Source organism: Apus apus, chromosome 6 (genome assembly GCF_020740795.1).
Source record: "Apus apus isolate bApuApu2 chromosome 6, bApuApu2.pri.cur, whole genome shotgun sequence".
In the NCBI taxonomy this organism is placed as follows: Eukaryota; Metazoa; Chordata; class Aves; order Apodiformes; family Apodidae; genus Apus; species Apus apus.
Genome location: NC_067287.1, coordinates 15,594,629 through 15,609,230, shown reverse-complemented (window position 1 = coordinate 15,609,230; position 14,602 = coordinate 15,594,629). Strand labels below are relative to the sequence as shown.

The following is a 14,602-nucleotide window of genomic DNA, read 5'->3' as shown; positions in this document are numbered from 1 at the left end:
CCCCACCCTGGCTGGATGAGATTTGCTCAAAGTGACAAAGATGCTCATTCCCTTTTGCTAGAAACATTTTTTCATTAATGAAAACACCGTCAGAAAAATTCATAGGATATGGAGGGGAGATGATATGCTGACAAATATTTTCTCTAAATCACTGAGATTTATTAAAGCATGGGATCACCTTCCAGCATGAGACAGGAATTGGTGAAATGAAGGAGGAAAGGCTGGAACAGCAGAGTGGAGGGAGGAAAGTTCCAACAGTAAGATCTACTCAAGTTATTGAGTGGCATGTCCAGAAGTGGGGAAGCTCCATCTCTCAAGCTATAGCATGCAAACCTGGAACCACCCATCATGGAGAAAAAAAAAAAAAAAAAAAAAAGAAAAAAGTCCTGTCCCCTTGTATGTCCCAGCTGCCATGGGAGGATTAGGCTTGTTCCATATGCAAAAATCAAAACCCTTCAGCCCAAACCCCTGGCGCTGACCCTCTGAGCAACAGCCAAAATAACCCTTCCTCAAGGGAGGAGGGCGTGTCCAAAACAATTCAAATGGTGAGAACAGGAAACTGGGGGGTGGAAGACGGGAGCAAAGGCCATTCCTCAACTGAGAGGAGACTTTACCACTCTCTACAACTACCTGAAGGGAGGTTGTAGCAAGGTGAGGGTCTGTCTCTTCTCCCAAGTAACAAGTGGTAAGAAGAAATGGTATCAAGGCAGGCCAGGGGTGGTTTAGATGACATATTAGGAACAACTTCTTCACTGAAAGGGTTATCAAGCACTGGAACAGGCTGCCCAGGGAAGTGGTTGAGTCACCATCCCTGGAGGTATTTAAAAGACATGCAGACGTGGCGCTTACAGACATGGTTTAGTGGTGGACTTGGCAGCATTAGGTTTACAGTTGAACTCAATGATCTTAAGTGTCTTTTCCAATCTAAATTATTCTAAATTTTGGTGCAGAAAGAGCATTGTTTCCCCAAAGGAAAGCCAGCCCTCTTAGGAGCAGTGCCACCCATGAGTGCATCTCAGGCACCAGCAGCCACAGATGCCCTGATGTCTAATATGGTAGTTGAACCCACAAGACATCATTCCTCTCCACAAGAGCATTACCAGGTTTTTTCTTCCTCTACTTGGCCCCTGATTTTCACCAAACTTTCAGGAAGGAAATCATTGGTCAGATCTCTGCACCACCCAACCTGCTGGGTGTTGGTAGTGGGAAAAGGAAAATCTTTATAGGAATCAGGCTAAAATGCCTTCCCTCATGTGGGCTCTTTAGCAGCCAAGCCCACTGACTTTGGAGCTCCCTCCTTGAATTCCACATGATATTTTACACTGTTTGCCTAAAACCAGATCCTGAACTCCCTGCCAATCACTCCTAATCCATTGGCTTTGAGGCCAGCACTCCACAAATTCTTCCTCCCCTCTCCTGGGCAGCCCCAGCTGCTCCTCTTCTCCTCTGAACACCAACCCCACAAATGCTCATCCACTATTCTCCACCTCCAGTTCCCCTTCCTCCCTTTTCTTGCTTCCCACATGAACACCATGAACCTTAGCTCCTCTTCCAGCCAAACTCAGGTCCCATTTTTTTTAGGAGAACACAGGTGCTATCATGGGTTCCAGGACCAGGCATTAAGACCAGAGAAAGGGGCCGGCTGGCTGGTTGGGTATTTTGGAGGCTCCTGCTCATTGGGAGGGTAGGAGAACATTGATCCCTTTTTCCCTGCATGTGTCCCTGTTTGGGGGTAGGGATGAGTGAAAGGGGATCAGGATTGCCTCCTTCTGAATGGTTGGCAGAAGCAATTCTGCAGCTTGGTGCTTCACATCTGCTTAGGACAGCTCTGAGCACCCACACTGCTCCCAGGAGGTGCTGCTCCACGTGCTCCCACCCCTCTCAAAATGGTGCTCACACAGCAGAATGAAGCCTCTCCATCCTCCCCCATCTGGCTCGGCTGGGGCATGAGCAGCAAAATCCATGTCCTGACCCCCAGCTCAGGAGCAGCTGGTGCTGCACAAGTGCTGACTCAGGCATGAGCAACACCAGCACAAGGGCATTGCCTGCCCTTGGCACCCAGGGCCCAGACAGCCCCCAGCCTTCGCCCAGAACACGACTGCACCAGTGAATCACACATCAAACCCAGCAAGTCCTTTCAAGACCCATCAGTCACCAGAGGGGAAAAAAAAAAATTACATGCACCCAAAGTAATTAGAGGTGTAACCCTCTCCCCTCCCTCTGTGCAGGCTTAATGCTCCCTTTGTCCAGGCATGTTTGCCTCCCTAAGTCGTGCCTCAGGACAGTTTTCTTGATGGAAAACAAAGGTTTGTTAGGAAAAAAGAAAAAAAAGGGAAAGAAAAAAAGACAAAGAAAACCCCCTCATTAAAATGGCCACCCTCATGGCACAGCTCTCTACCCAGGCTGGTCCTTCCTGGAAACAGAGCACTGACCCATGGCCATGACCCCTGCAAAAAAGCAAAATTACACACAGCCAACTCAGGGCCCTCTCCAGCGATGGAGAGGTGGGAAGGCAGCCAGCAGAGCAGATCTGACACACAGCAAGGTGCAAACCTAATGGTTTTTAACCACCTCATCCACTGAAATCTCAGCCTCACTGACCCTTTGTCTCCAGTTAAATTAAAACCTTGCCCTGGCAGCTCGGTGGCACACACCCTGTCACCTGCTGTAGCTCTGCTACCCCCCTGCACCAATGGCTCTTGGGACTACACGATGGAGGATGGGATATCAACTGCCAAAGATGCTCTGCTCCCATCCCTACTCACCTAAGCAGCTAAAACCACAACAAACCCCACTTCCAGTTTACCATCTGCATTAGCAAATGCTTCACCTCCACAATGGATGTCTCTTATTACAGCACAGATATGAGAAACACAGGTAAAATTCTGCTTCACACCTGCACTCTGCAAAAACATCTCTCCCACGTACTCATCCAATTTACCTCAGACACACATGAGCACTTCTGATCCTGTTAGCTACAGAGAGGTGGTGAAAGCACACACGCACGTGCATGCTCACCAGCCAGCTCATTAGATCTAATTAGACAGTCCTCCACAGGGAATTTTGAAATGCATATCCAGCAATTGCTGTGCACTGCTCTTCCCTCAACCCTCTGGATGTGAGAGCATGATTACTCACCACATGAAAAATAAAAATGCATCTGAAACTTCAGGGAGCTGCCATACTTGCACAGTAACAGACGTGCACTATAATTTAATCAGTTTTCCTGCTTAGACACAAATGTGGTGGCAGAAATATAGGGAAAGAAGAACACCCAAGTCTCAGATTTAGATCCAAACCTTTCCAAGAAACTGAAAATCCAGAATGCCAGATTTCCCCAGTAACTTAATAAAAAATTTACCCTGTTGACATTCTGGTGTGCGAGGTGTGGAGCCAACACACGTGCACAAGATCACTAGCACCATGAGGACAACTAAGGCAACGTACAAGGGACTGAATTTTTAGGGACTCACAGGAAACAAAAATCCTCTCCATGAGCTTCCAGTATAGGAAAATTGTGACTTCAGATCTGATATAGCATGTATAGAACGTATGAGGGCTAACCAGGTTAGTGGAGGGTCTAAGACATTCTCCAAAGCACTGTCCATCCCCAGCTCTGCCAGTTTTGCCAGCCAGGGGCAGTTAATGACTCCAGGGATGCTTCCTGTGCTCAGGACAGATGTCCTTCAAACATCTGCTTCACCACATCAATTCCTCACACAACAAAACCCCTCAACTAGCTTGTTTACACAGGGGAAGCTTAATCTGAACTCACTTTCACAGTAGAGTAGTTAAACTATGTTAAACATGCCAACTCAATACAGAGCTTCCCTCCTTTGAGTTTGCCTTCTTATTTGCTGGGAGAATTCTGCTTGCTTTGACCAGGGAGCATTTCAATTCTCAGTGTGTGCACTGCATGAAACCTTCTACATATACAACTAACCCAGACTCAGCAGCCTTCCATCATGTCTAATCCAGCAAATCCCAGATGGGTTTGGTAAACACCTTTCCTTGCTGATGTGACAGAACCCCAGCAGGTTTGAGCAGGAGGTGCCAACAGCATTGCTCATGTGCAGCAGCCTATGGCAGGTACTCAGGAGACACAATAAGCATCTCTTCTGGAGCCTATCATATCTCTAAGCTATGTTCTTTGTCAGGGTTATTGGTCACCTAGAACTGCTCTACTGGAAGGAAAGAAATAGTGTCCATTTAAAACATTTATACATATATAAAATATTAAAAAACTATTTTCCATTGCAGGGGTCATAATTTGGTCTCTCCATGGCTATGTTTGATCAACCAAATCCAAGCAACACATAACTCAGGAAATAGAGGTGTTTTATATATCTATATATATTCTATGTATACATACAGTATCTATATACACACACACACATATATATATACACCCACCCAATCCCAGCAGCAGTAGGAACTAGTTTCACCTTCAGATCTACATCCTTTCAGATGAGCTTTACAAATGCTTTTAACACACAGGGGTCACAAACAACTTTAAACAGACATGAGCCACTGAAAGTTGAAGAGCATTTGATATTTAAAACCCCTGCACAGAGCATGGAAGCCCTCACTTGGCCATGCCATATTCCACTCCTTCTAAGGGTGATGCTGAGTTTCTCAGATCAGTTTTGCATCATTACAAGGCCCTGGATCAGAGGCTACAGACCTCAGCTGGTGTTCTTCCTTGAAAGAAGTTGAAAAACTCTCCTTTGCTCTATCATGAGTCCTCTGCCCCCAGCTCTCCACTCCCTGGAGACTTTGGAGGAAGACCACTCACAGACTGCATCACAGCATCTGGTAACGAACACTGGGGAAAAACCTCTTACGATCGTGTGTAGGGCCAAGACAGGCTCCAGCCCTCCTCCTCCTCTCCAAAACCCTGCACAGGACCAGCCTCACAAGAAGGGGACAGTCACAGCCTGGTCACACTCAAGGAGCAACTATGTTTGATGGCAACCATAGACCCATCAGCCTTGGGAGCTCATGGGGCCAGCACAGCCCTTCTGCCAGAGTGCAATGGGATTGTCCCAAATCCAGCCACATTGATGCAGAGACATCTCAGTGCACATGGGGGTGTAGGTGGCTGTGTGCCTGTCTAGGCACGAGACACTGGTAATTTAATGTCAGACACTCTGAAAATAGGAACACAAGTATGACAGACACAGAAGCCACATACCACAACTGTGCAACAAAGAAACTTCCCTAATCATTCTCAGTTACACAAATGCAGCTGAAGGCAAGGATGATGGAAAAGCTCCCACTGACCTTCTGAGAGTGGGATATAATCTTCATGAAGATGCACTTGCATAGGGTACAGCTAGTTAAGCAGAAGGCTGGTATGCTCAGTTAATTTGCAAGCTTGCCTAGTGAAGCCAAAAGGCTTGCAACATCCATAATTCAAGCTCCTTCCAGTTTTTTTTACTCTTGCTCTTTCAGATCTTATAGACCAGAGAGAAAAAAAAAAACAACACAACACAACAAAACCAGATACATACAAAAAGCTCCTACATTACAGTAGGAAAAATTAAACAGAACACAATGGACTAAACTGGCACTCATTCACACGGATGACACAGCCATAGCATTTCCCTTTGCTTTTCTTGCTGGTTAAGTATCTAACTTATATTTCTGCTGTTGACAGTAAGAAATGCAAGTCCTAAAATATGCAGGATGACAAGTATCTAGCTTGGGTTAGTGCACATGGCTGCACTGACTGAGCTGCTCAAATTTTATTATTATTCCAATTATACAATTTTGTTATAGACATTTCAGTTTCAATCTAAAAGACATCAGAAATTAACTGTGAACTGCAGCATATAAAGCTACAGAACAATTAGCTGTCAAAACAAGACAAAAAAAAAAACTCAAATACTTTTTCACTGATAAAACCCTTTCAGGGGAAGATCAAGATTTCAGCAAGTTATACAGCCAAGAAGTGACCACAGGAAAGTGCACTTAAAAAAAAAAAAAAAAAAAAAAAATCACAGAAACCAAAACCAACAGCTTTCCATAGTTTTTGTGACTCTGCATTAGATGACTTCTCATTGTGGCTCATGATCAGAGACAGCAGTGACATATTTTCAGCTTTTTTCCATTTTGGTCTGAAAACTTTGAATTGTCGCAGAGACTTGAAATAAAAAGAGGACCCGTAAAAATTGAGACAACACAACCAAAGGCTTGGCTGTCTTACAGAGCTGGCTTTGCTTTGTGAAAGTGTTGTTTCAGCAAGAAAACTGAAAGAAAAGATAATAAGACATTTATTCTGACTACTGGAAAATACAGATGTTAGTCCTAGATTATATCCTGTTAAAAACAAAAGCTATGGGAGGGGAAAGACTTTTTAAAAAGTATCAGAGCCACAACAGCTTTTTTACAGAGACAGAGAGAAGCAACTTGAATATAAATAAGTGTCCAAAATAGGTCAGCACTCTTTTCTTGGCCACTGAAGTTTGATCCTTTTCATTTGAGGTTAGCCTGGACAGTGGTGGCACACATGCTGCAGGGATGGAGGCTGAGTCCACGGGCAGCTCCTGGCACGGTGGGAGCCCCGTGCCCCCCACACAGCCCCCAGGGGCCGGCAGCCCCAGGCAGCAGCTGCACAGGTGGCAGCGGGACCTGCGTTTCCCCCATTGTATGGGTGTCCAATACAACCTCACTCCCCTTCCAGGAGGGCTTTGAAATGCTGTGTGCTCACAGCCAGTTTTGAGCTTATCAAGCAAGAAGCATGAGAAGAGGCACAGGAGCTTCCACAGCCCCTGTCAAGGACCTTCAGCTTCATGCATTCAACCCCAAGCATCCCAGCCACAGCCCAGCAGGGAGCAGCTCTATGCCAGGGCAGGATTGAGCCCTGCTCAACCCAGATAGAAAGGGCAAAGCCACTGCCCTCCCCACCAAAGGCTACAGGCCCTTCAACCAAAGCAGAGAGTAGTTTTAGACCCAAAAATCTGGCCATGATGTGATGTGCAGGGCATGCACCTCAGCTGCTCTGCTGCCACTTCCATGGGGGGAGGCTGGTGGGAGCAGTAACATCAGGCTGCAGAAGAGCCACAGGTTTTGTCTCTTTTTCTTTAAGGAAAAACAAACAAGTTTTTTCTACTGCACTAAGAGGCAAGCCTGGCAGTCCAGCCTCGGCAGCATTCCTGCCTAGCTCAGTTTGTTTACCACCAATAAAAAGCCCATTAGTTGCACAATGCAACTGTTAAAAATAACTCAAAAAAAAAAAAAAATCATCACTGGCAAATTAGTAAGACAAGAGGATGTACAGACACCTCAGTGTGGTGTTATGGAAACCACAGAGGAGTAAGACTTCCCTTGGGAGCTTTTCCCAAGGAAGATGAGCCCTGAGATTTCTCTCCCTTCAAGTGGACCCAGCTAATTGGAAGGGCTCAAGACCAAAATGCAGTAGTCACCCAGCCAACCAGCCCCAGGTTTCCGATCAGGTGACTTCCAGAGAAAGTAAACTCCCCAGGCTCAGACACCCTGGTTTCTGCTGATGGGATTACAGGGTCCCCCTCACACAGAGGCAGCCAGCAGAGAGGTTACAATGCTCTGGGGCTTCCCCAAAACTTCACACCCCTGCCCAGGGTCTGATACAGCAGCAAGAGGTGCTGATTCAGCACATCCACCCACTAGACCAAGTTGCTCAGAGCCCCATCCAACCTTGAACAGTTGCAAGGATGGGGGCAGCTACAGCTTCGCTGGGCAACATCTGCCAGTGTCTCACCACCCTCACAGGAAAGAATTTCTTCCTAATATCAATCTAAATCTACCCTCTTTCAATTTAAAACCATCCCCCCCTTATCCTACCACTACCTGTTCTTATAAAAAGTCCCCCTCCAGTTTTTTCTGTAGGCCCCCTTTAGGTACCGGAAGGCTGCTATAAGGTCTACCCAGAGCTTTCTCTTCTCCAGACTGGTATAATACCAAAAGGAGGTATGGGGTGAATCATAAGCTGCCCTCCTTTAGGGACTGGTCACTCCTCACAAGACTCCTGTGAGCACTGTTGGCACAAGGAGGAAGATCTACATTTTCCCTGTACATTTTAATGTAAATGCTGTAAAAAAAATACCCAGCTCCCAGCCCAGCCCCTGACCAGATGAAATACCAAACATAGCCTTGCCACCTGCCACACATACCATAATTGTCCACCTAAGAAGCCCACCCAGGCACAACTCAGACCTTGCAGACAAGGCTCAGAGTGCCTTTTCTGATCACAGCCCCAAAATTTGTACAATTTCAGGGTCACTCTGAAGCTGACCTCAGGATTCACAAAGGCAGTGGAAAGAGTGGAGTCACTACCTGGCTTCCCACTGCCTCCTCGAGCACCTAGAGGCAAGGACATAAGGGGAAAAGTAGAGTAAGTTGAGAGATGAACTGCCCTGTGAGTTGCAGGCAGAAGAGCTGAGGGTTTTACATTGCCCCTCGGCAACCCCCTCTAGAGACTGAGCATCCCTGGGAGCTGCTCCAAACTCAAGAGCAATCTTGCTTTTCCTCTTGAGCCCTGCCAACTTACATGGAGGCTGCCCCAGCCAAACAGCTCAAATCTCCAGCATCACCACCAGCCCCACCTGGTTAACTAGTTAGGGACCCTCAAGATACCACTTTGCAAGGATGCAGTGTAATTTTATTCACCGTCTCTCCCCACAACAGTGGGGTGTCTGCAGCTCCTCTGCAATTAGGGTGTTTCTGCCTCTCCTCCATGTGAGCGCTCACAGCCCCTTCCATGAGCCCAGCTGTCCATCTCTGCAGCCCCTGGATAGGGAGCTCCTCTGGGAACATGCCAGGCAGAGATACAGACTGAGGACACTACATTTGTGAAATAAGATGGGGATCCCCTTCTGCTCACACAGGGATAAAAGAGGACTTCAAAAGCAGCTGCAGATATCCAAGGTGGTGATTTAGATTGACTTTTTCAGTGAAAACGTTCTCTTCCCATGCTCACCCAGAAGAGCAAACATATTTTTCCATTGATCCTCCAGATTCATGAGAATGAAAGTGGGATCACACAAGCAGGTGAGCAAACAGTGGGCTAAAGCTTGGCTGAAAACATGTCTGGATAGAAGAAATAAAAACTTCCATCAGCACAGAGGGCCCACATTCTCTGTTACTACTACTACTGTTTCTCCTACAGAGGCCAGCACAGAGGGTCCACATTCTGCATTAGTACTCTTATTAACAATCCTCCAACAGAGCCCTGAAAATTCCCAAGCAAGACCCAAATGCCACATCAAAAACACTGACCATCCTCAGACTGTCAGACAACCACACTTACAGCCTTCCATCCAGGAGAAAATAGCTCCTCTCAACCTGGGAAGGAGAAACAGACAGCCCAGCACCGAAGTAATATTGAAATTAATAAAACCACCATGCTTGGAAAAGCGGCTTTAAGACCAAATCCAACCATTAAAAATGCCTGCTAGCAGAGGATGGTTTCGATCCATCGACCTCTGGGTTATGGGCCCAGCACGCTTCCGCTGCGCCACTCTGCTGCCTGGGGCTGCCTGGCCTTCCTGCAGGCAGCAGAGGGTAAGATAAGAGCTACAACCAAATCAAGGAGATGAAGCTGCTCAGCTGCTTCCAATGTGATCACCTCCAGCTGGAAACAGGTAAGAGCCACTCCCCTTGCAGGGTCTCTGTTTTTGAAACCTGCGTTATGATGGTGCAGCTGTGCTCAGGAACAGCTTTCCCGCTGCCAACAAGCTCTTTCCACTATGACTAAACCAGTAACGCCAGTGAGGTTACACTGAGGAAGTTTGGCCTGTGAAGGTCCCTACCAGATATGTTTTTTAACAAACAGCAAAGGAGCTTCTTCAAACTGAGCCACCAAACCACAGTGTGGATGTGGCCATGTCAGAAGAAGCTGCAGTGGAGCTTTGCTGGACCACCCTCCACACAGAAAGCCCATCAGCCATAGCTCGTGCTGGACTGCCATCACCTCCAGCCCCATCAGTTATGTATTCCTGCACCATTTTAACTATATAGCTTATGTTTGTTGATGCTAACTCCGTCCTCAGGGTTCTTAAAATCACACCCAAACCACAATGGCCAGTGACCCCCTCCATACTCATCCCTGTTGCACCTAATGCATCCAAAACAATTTTGAGGGAGAGGGTAGGACTCCGCTCCAGCAGATGTCACACCTGATGAAGCACGGTGTCACCTGTGCCACTGTGAGGTGAGGCTGGCAAGGTTCTGCCAGCCCTGCACTGCCAGGCAGCCCACCAGCACCAGCACCCTCCCGCTGCTCCCACTGGCTCCACAGCAATGCAACCACCTCCTCAGGCTGGATCCAGACCATGGCCTGCCAGCTGAGATGGACACACACGTCTCCAGTGCCAACGGCCATGGAAACCAAACTTTGGTTTGCCCCCATTGAGCTGTTTTGGGGTGCTGGGCCGCTCTGCCAGCCAGTGCAGGAGAAGTGGGGGTGCCAGCCCCAGGAGTTCGCAATAAAGGAGATCTGTGTGGCTGGTGAGTGCAAGCTCTCCTGGGAATGGCCCTTTTACTGGGCTCCAGATGCTGTAGAGTGATTGCTTATATGAAGGCGGGGGAGGCCTCTTTACTGTTTCTCATTTCCTCCTTTTTTGCTTTTTTTCCCCCCCCTGATTTCCTGGTTTTGTTCAGAAGCACAAGAGAGTCATTCATCATTTTTCTTCCAGCACAAGGAGCACTCTCACCTCCCCCTCACCCCTAAATCCCTCCCCACCAGAAAAGAGCACACGTTCACCAGCCAAAAAGGCTCGCAGCGGGGAAGGCAAAGCTCCCCGGCTCCCGCAAACAGCTCCGGCACAAAGGGCCACATTCTCAGCTGGGTTCAGGAGGTGCCAGCCTCCAAAGGGTGAAGGCCAAAACTCAACGACAGCAGAAACGCTAAGTCAGAAAACGGAAAAAGGATATCAGCAGCGGAGGGAAGCAATTTGCACCAGCTTGAATTACAGGGGATGCAAAGCAGAGAGGAATTTGCATGCTGAGAAGACAGACAGCGCCTCAGGTAACCGGAAAAAAAGAGCTCAGGGATAAAGGTCTGCATAAGTCTCAGCCCCGGGTGCCCTGATGGTCACTCGACTCGCCAAAACCTGGGAAAACTTTCCTTGTGGAGTTACCCCCGCACCCCCCTGCCCCAGCCACCCTGTGGAAACTGGATGGGCACCGGTCCAAGTATAGTCCAGGATTTGCACTGCTCTACGTGACAGTGACAGCAAGGCACCAGGCCCAGCTTTGGGATGGGCTTCCACCAGTTTGCAGGAGGGGGAAAAAAGAAGTGGGTACAGATGCAGACACTGAACCCACAGTGATGCCCCCAGGAAAACTTCATTGTAAGGCTTTGCTCCAAAGTCCGCTTGGGTTCACAGTCACACTGCTCTCTCCATAGCTTCTTGATGGCCCCTCCTTGCCCCGTCTTGGAGGGAAAGCACTAGAACTATAACATCTCAGTACAGCTGTGGCAGAGAAGAGCTCTCTCCAAATGCCCTTGATAAAGAGAGTGTAGCTCAAATTATTGCACACATTTTTATAGAGCAACTGTGTGTTTGCATGAAAACCAGGACAGTGCAAAAACCTGGGGTCTGTTTGGGGCCTTTTGCTTTGGCTGATGACCTGGAAAAAAAGGAAATAAAACCCAGACGTACAGAAAATGTTCCAGCTTTCAGCTTTGATTTGGTTTAGTCACAGCAAGAACAGCAACCAAGTCAAAAAGGTCTGCTTATGGTCAAACCCAAGGCTTCTTTTTGGTCCTTTAGATGGAAAAGAAATAGAAGATTGTGGTCAGTACTGGGGCCAGTTGGGTGGAGGGGAGCCTGCACACCAGGAGCTTCACCAAGGAGGTACATTTATGGCAGAATTTCAGCAAGAGCTGGAAGAGCAACGAAAACAAACCACCAAAAGCTGGGCCATTTGTGACTAAGCTCTCCCACACCCATTGAGGCAGAGATCCTGGAGCTCCTGCAGCAGCTGCTCAGGAGGCTCACCAAGCCAAACAGGATCGCTGTGCTCCTCCAGGCTCTCCCCCAAACACCACCAGCTGCTTATGCCAACTGAACTGTCATCATTTCGCAAGATGCAACTGTTACAGCACAGAAACCCAGACAGCCTGTGTCCACATCTCAGGCAAAGGAAGAGTGTGGGGCCACTTTTCATACATCCTGGGTCACTGAGTAACCTGGTGGCATGCTCTTTGGGGACACTTTCAGGAGTCTGGCTGTTCACTCCCTTTGCTTTCTTTAAAGATGTTCAAAGGTAAACTTTTTTTTGCTGCTGGTCTTCCCTCAACATCTTTGCAAGCTTGTTTTGAGGTTCCTTTCTGCTCCCAAGGAGAAACGCTGATATTTCAAAGTTACCTTTTTTATTTTTTGAATGGTTTGGCAGCCAAACTGAAATGATCAGCCCCAGGCAGGAACCAACATGTGGACTCCATCGTACTCCAAACCCAGAGTGTGTCACCTCCACAGCTCCCAGACTTGCTCCTGCAGAGCTCTGCACCTGACCCTCCCACCCCGGCGGGATAGCCCCTGACAGCTCCCCTCTCTGGAGTAATGGCAGGTTTCAGCAGGTCTTCACCAAGCCAGACAGGTCAAAATGAGCCTGTTAGCACCCTGCTGAAAATATGCAAAGTAAATCTGAGAGCAGGCATGGGGAGAGCAGGTGAGGCTGGCAGAAATGCAGCAAGTGAAAATAAAAGAAAGAAAGAGAGCATGGCACTTTATAGCAAGGGGGGGGAAATGAACTTGCTGACCAAAAAAAATGGGAGAAATGTACAGGGCTCTAGGGAAAAAAAGCAAACACAAAGGAAGAAGGAAAGAGGGACTGGGATGAACATATGAACATGGTAGTCAGAATGCACATGGTCAGCATGGGTATAATGGTGTATATTTTCTTCTCAATATCAAGGAGATCCAGCAGCCCCCCAAAAGCCTTTTGAAATTCAGGACCAAGCTCTTGTTTTTTCCTGGGTGCAGCAGCTGCTGGATCATTCCTTACCTGCTGGGCTCTCACCCCAAAAAAGTCCATGCTTCTGCTATTGCTATTGGAAAGAGTATTAAAATAAACTAAAAAAAAACCCAGGGGATTTTGCTTGGAGCCTTTTCAATGTTTTCCTCACCCTGGCATCTTCAAACTAGGTGACATGTGGCACCATCGTGGTTTCTGTCATGTTCATCACTGCAGCAACTTGCAAGCTGTTCAGTCTAAGAAACTTGCTCTCCTGAGATACAATTCCACCACTGAGTCTTCCAGGACCAAAGGATAAGCATCCCCAAAACAACACAGCCAGTGGTACCTGCCTCAGTTTCCTTGACTTCCAGGTGGGGCTTTTACAGTGCAGCAAAGGCCAAAGGCAGGTGGCCACTGCCAGTCCGTGCCTGGGAGCCACAAAACAACAGTCAGGAAGAGATGAAATTTATTACACGAATGACAAAAAGCTGGATGCCAACCCTCACCCCACACAGCACAGACAGTAGCACAGGAGATGCAGGAGGGAAGCAAGTGGCTCAAAACCCAGACAAGCTCCCAAATGAGGCCAGTCTTACCCTATTCCAGCTACAGACCTGCATCTTGGCCTTCACAAAGGCCAGGAAAAGCCCTGCACATTTTCTTTAGAAAGGAGCACAACAGTGAAAAGCCCCCAGTAGGAGGGTTTTCCTTTCAGCCTGACCTGGACTGTCCTGTGTATCCGCTGCGAGGGCACGGCCGCCGGGAGCCAGCTCGCCCGCTCGGGAGGAGAAAAGGGAAGTTAATTTTCTCTGCCAAAATAAAATAGGGAGTTCTTTTCAGATGGCAGGAATGTAACCGTGACGTTTAGTCACTTGCTATTTCTGCTTCCTGGGTATGTCTCTCTACAGGAAAGCCTCTGGACAGACGTCCCCCTCCAGGCAGCATTGCAACATATGTTTGCCCAAACTTGGGTGTCTAAACCTGCTCCAAGGTCCCCATACTGGCTCCTTGGGGAGCTTCGGGGTTTTCAAGGAGGTTCAGTCTCGCCCACTCTGTGTCTTGGCTGCCTTAAAACAGATGCATGAGTCTAGCTTGAAAAGGGCAAACCGGCCTACGGCCGCTCAGGGTCTGACTCACCAGCTGAGAACAGCACAGCCCAGCTCTCCCCGGACATGCAAGCCAGGACAGGACAGGACAGGACGGTGGCACTGCCCTGCCCCACCAGCCCCTCTCCTGCACGAGGCCAGGTTGGAAGTGGAAGGGAACCCACACCGTGTCTCTGGCTCCAAAGTGCAGCCGTTCACCACCATCACAGCAGGGACACTGCATTTGCTCCACATTGAGCTGTGATGGCGAGTGACCCTACCTCATGAGCTAGCAACAAAGCCAGCACCCCCAGCTGGACTTCCCAGCTCCATCCCGGGCACAGTATGTGATCTACCATGTCCCAGTCCCTGCTAGGCTCTGGTTACGTGCCCTCCAGGCACTGTGCTGGCTTCCACAGTTGGAGAGTGAAGAGAGCAGCCCATCCCAGGGTTACTCCAGTGCAGGGCAGACTGCACACCTTGCACAACAAGCCCCAGGTCCTGGTGTCAGGCAGTCAGCCCAGCTCAGGTCACGCTGCTGACACCAGCCACGATTTCAGGGATTTCCAAAG

The 14,602-nt window shown here is 48.4% G+C and overlaps 1 protein-coding gene and 1 non-coding gene across 4 annotated transcripts in view; both read right to left on the bottom strand.

Annotated features, from left to right (window-relative positions):
• The window catches only part of IGFBP2 (insulin like growth factor binding protein 2), a 63,417-nt gene that overhangs the window by 36,126 nt on the left and 12,689 nt on the right, over positions 1-14,602 (bottom strand). The window lies entirely within an intron of this gene.
• TRNAM-CAU (transfer RNA methionine (anticodon CAU)) lies at positions 9,435-9,506 on the bottom strand. Its single transcript has one exon. It is a non-coding gene; the product is annotated as a tRNA-Met (tRNA).